This window comes from Atta cephalotes, assembly GCF_000143395.1.
Source record: "Atta cephalotes unplaced genomic scaffold scaffold00019, whole genome shotgun sequence".
In the NCBI taxonomy this organism is placed as follows: domain Eukaryota; kingdom Metazoa; phylum Arthropoda; class Insecta; order Hymenoptera; family Formicidae; genus Atta; species Atta cephalotes.
The window spans coordinates 548,581-553,768 of record NW_012130083.1 but is presented as its reverse complement, the minus strand read 5'-3'; positions in this window follow the sequence as shown (position 1 = coordinate 553,768).

Genomic DNA, 5,188 nt, shown 5'->3' with positions numbered 1-5,188 from the left:
TAGTAGTAGTATTAATTTAATTTATATATATATATATATATATTATTATTATATATATATATATATATATATATATATATATATATATATATATGTGTGTGTCAATGACACAGAATAAATTTCATGGGCAATTTTAATATTTCATCAATATATTCAAACAAATATTGATCGCTTGAGAAAAAAAATGCGTGTACATAAGTTGTAGATAATGATTCTACTTTTTTCACAGTGCAATATTCGCACTTAGTGCAAGTTTTGAACACAGATATAGACATATAAATTTATATATAAATTTATATAAATTTATATAGATATATTTTATATAAAAATTCACACAGAATGCTCACAAGGTTGTAACTAAAACTTGTTCGTAACTGAACAAATGAAACACGAAAAGCTTACGCGAGTGACTTTGATAATTGCAATATTGGACACGATCATATCATATAATAGTTTTATATATCAAAGATTACATTCCACTTCAATGATGTTACATGTTGCGTAATATAAAAAATTTCGCGTTTGCAAATTAAGCATAATTATTAGCTTTTAAATTTCGTTAGCAATATATAATTATCATTATTTCATTATACAGAAGGAATAAAGTGAAAGGATAACGTTCGTTTATTGATATATCGTGAATCGAACTAAGTGTAATTGTATATTGTACATTTATAATAATATTAATAAAGAAAACGTTCATTCAAAATGAATTATTGCAATTCTTTTTCAAATTGATATTAATATATTAAAACATTAACAGTACAATTAAAATTCAGAAGAAAACGTAAAAAGAAACTAACTTGATTGACGATTAATTCATTTAATTTGTGTTTAAATGGCTAAAAAGATTTGCTAAGAAAAAATTATATATCGATGTTGCAAGGAGAGAATTATTTATCATTTGCCATATTCGGCGAGGTTATCATTTTTTATTCTACAGATTCGCATTTGAGTATCAAAACTGCTTAACAAAACGGCAAAACAATCCTTACAGTTTCGATTTTAACGTAACCATTTTGTTTGATTGACATCAGAAATGAGAAAATTCCTTCTTGCAATCTACAACAAATTCATTTTTTTTTACATACCACTTTTTACATACCATGCAGATTTAATAATAATTAAACTAGTGAAGATATCTAAGACTCCTTGGCGGAAAAATGTTTACGAAAAACTATATAGATTGAGACAAGATCTTAGAAATTTTTAGTTTTTCGTAGATATTTGTAATGGAACGTATAGTAGCATTGTTTGTTTGAAAAATCAAGAAATCCTTCATCATTTCCGTATACGTCTTCTGACGCCATATTATAAGTTTTTATGGAACATTTTTTCATATCTTGTGTATCACGAGTATCTACAAAAAACTGAGAATTTCTAAGATAAACGAATCTCTTTACGTCTCATTACGAATATCTACGAAAAACAACGAATCTTAATCTATGTAGTTTTTCTGTACTTTTTCGTAAAAATTTTTTGTCCACTAAGATTCTCATTTCGATTCATATATACTAATAAATAAACTGTAAAAAAAATGTTAAATTTTGACTGTTTTTTAGTTGAACATGAAGTTTCGAGAGATGTACAAATTCTAGAAGAACTATAAGGCGGAAACGAGTATCATGAAGAAATATTGGAAATATAAGAGAAATTGTAATTAAAAAAAATAAATTTTATTACATTTTATTTGATAAAAAATTGTTAAACAAGATTAATATTAAACATCTTCGGAATTAAACAATAAGGACTATATTGTTATTCAGTAACAATATATAACTTGTACGAGATTTTCAAACGATTGACGAACGACAAGTCCGATACAAAATAATCATTAGTTTTCAACTCTTTGAATAATAAATATATGTTATCAAGTTGTACGTGTTAGTATCGTCTTAATACAGTCTTTTATTACTTAATTCCCGGAATATCTTGATACCTTACTTAACAAGATTTTTCGGGTTTGTCTTTGATAACAATTTTTCCATACTCCTGATGTTTTCAAAAGATAAGCGATACACTACGCGATTTTAAATAGCCCTTTACGATATACATTTCAATTACATACAATTCGTACATTTCGGAACTTCTTTAGTGATAGCAAAAAATCCCTCTTTTCACAAACTATTATCTTTTCTGTTAGTAGGACACGTTGATATACGCAGATATTAAATCATGTATTTATTGATATAGAATAGTAAAAGAAGAAATATTTAATATGACTAACTACTACTCTATATCATCGTATGGTGTATACATAAAACTAATTTATGTTTTACACTATAAAATCTGTTTAATCTTTTGATATATGAAATATAAAAAGAAAGAATTTTTAATGGATTTCTCACAATAACGTCATAGACATAATACGGCTGCAAATGTGGAGAACCATGTTACGCTATATATATTGACTAATAGCGTTCTTGACCGTAGCCCAGATTTAAACCGATTTGGGTTGGATTAATGAGATATTGCATACTCTATTATTGGTAGAGCATGTGACGTCATTAATCTACTCAGATCAGTTCAAAGCCGCTACGATCAAAAACGCTATAAGGATTGCGAATTAAAGATTAGAATTCGGCCAGTTAAATAATTAATTTTAATTTCATTCTGATTTCGACTGGATTTTGTAATTCGCAATTCTCTAATTCGCAATCCTTAATGTGTAGTGCGACTCGTAGTGCTTTAGACCGGTATTCACTGGTTCTTTATTTAAGATCGTTTTAAGTACAATCTTAAGATATCATAGAATCAAATTAGAATTTTAAGATATTACACTTAATTTTAAAATAAAAGCCGATTACAAATACCGGCCTATAAGTTCCTCAGTTAGTTATCTCTTGATCGATAACTTAAATCGTTGTAAGCTGTTGTGTCTCGACTGTACATACTAACTGCTACTGTCAATGGTGCCTTTTTTAAGCGAAAGTACGCGTGATTTGTGTTCGCGACGTAATCGTCGCTACGGTGTCGAGACTGTCGAGCTGCGGCTCAGTCGATCGCGGTCGTTGCTTACGGACGTGTCCCACTTCGCTCGCGTCTGTTAGTGCATGATAGCCTGACATCCACGCGCTTGAAAGGCAAGGACAGCGAAGAGCATATGTCACCGTCGTTGAGGAATACTAGGAATTCCATACTCTTGGCGTCATCGCGCGGTGAAATCTCGCGCCATGTGTCTCACGAGGAATCAAACGGTCAAAACTTCCCGATAGGAATCTATTGCGTGAGATTGGATATTCAGTCGGCAAATTTTCGAAAAGTAGTTTAAACATTTTTCCCACTATTTTCCCTCTCTTTTACTATTGATTCTCTATTCATCCGAGATAATGAATGCTACGATTGTATTGACGATGTGATTCGCGAATAATCAATAAAAAAAGATCTGGAATTTGAAGGGAAGAGACGAAGAAAGAGAGAAGGAAAAAATAGAACAGACGTATTGATATTGTTAAAAAAAAAAAAAAANAAAAAAAAAACGACAATCACTGTTTGTCATTTGGAGGAAAAAGGATTGCGGTTTGAAAACACCGCCATATAGTGTAGCAGTACCCGGTACAACAGAAATCTAGAATCGGACTGGAATGAAATAGTTTCGAGTTTTAATTTTTGCTCCAAGGTTAGTAATGCATCAACAATTTCGAATATACGAGTTTCAAAAAAGTCAAATAATATAATTTTTTTATCAAGATGAGAATAGAGACGCGAACAAGATCGTTTTTTTTTAATTCCTCCAGTGTTCATGATTGAATGACATTTAATATTGAATATCAGGATAGATTTAATTTTTCTTATGCTACCAAACCGGTTAGATATGATTCAAAGGTTTTTATCGGCCAGTTCTCTGAACTGCACGAAATAAATCCAGATTAGTATAGTTAGTATAATGAGACATTCTATGCTACATTCAAGCAAAAAACAGCAAGTCACGTTAAAATAACATTAAAATGATTCGGAAATAATTAAAAAATGATTTTTAATGATCATTTTAGAGTTATTTTGACATCATTTTAATATCATAATGACTTGTTATGCTCGAACATATGTAGTTCATTTGACAATCGGTAAAAATAGGATGATTGAATTTTAGACACTGTTTGTTATGACACTTTAAATACGACATAAAGCAGTTATAAAATTTATTTCGTTCTTCTACGTGATTGCCAAAGAGGAAAGAATTTTTTTAATTTCTTCAGTTATAAAGAAAAACCATCAATTATGTTTGTATTATACAAAGACAAAATCAACGAGGGAAATTCAGAAAAAGAAAAATCTGACAAAAGCAAAAAATTAAACAAACACATTACACATCTCTTACCGATCGCTGATTAAGGATATTCATGCATCGCTGTATATTCGAATTCTTGTTTGCATTTTCGCGAATGTCTCGGTGAATCACGTAATTAGATGTACTAAATATAAGAACTATTAATAACATAAAAGCATGTATCATCTGTCGACTATTTCGTGCGTAGTCATAATGGTCGGTAAATGCGAATTATCCACTGTTGATGCGACTAATTACATTCATTCAGCATATGTTATACTGTTAAATAATTGTGACAGTAAGAAGTACTCCAATTAAAACGGAATTGAAAAATTTCGAATTTGATGAAATCCTTGATCCAATTTCTAAACGTCCTTTCGCTTATGTATTGGCTATATCGAATTCCATTACGTTGATTAACTGTTGGACTTTATATAGAATGATAGAGATCAGTCCAATTGTAGCTTTCCTCATCAAATATCTTTCGATCTAAATTATCGTTTATGAGATGCTATTTTATCTATCTTCAGAAAAGAAACTCTTCTAGAAGCGTATTAAATTTCGCGGTATTGACGAATATGCAAGTAATTTTTCAAACATTTGACATAGAATAGCCTTGGTGATTTGAATATTAATTAGCAATGCAAATTGTACTGAGAACGGTAATGAAAACCGATATGGTCTCACAATCGGTTTACCAACGAACTTTCCGCTTGTTAACGCTCGCGACTCGGCAATTGACCCTGATTGATCAGAAAATAACAGAACTTTGAACCCGTAATTTCATGTGACTAGAAATAGTGTATCTACTGCCAAATAAACTCTAATATCGGTAAAGACACTTTTTTATAATAACATTATAAGAATATTCAAAATGTGATTGAATATAAAAAAATAGAAATGTGAGATACACACACACAT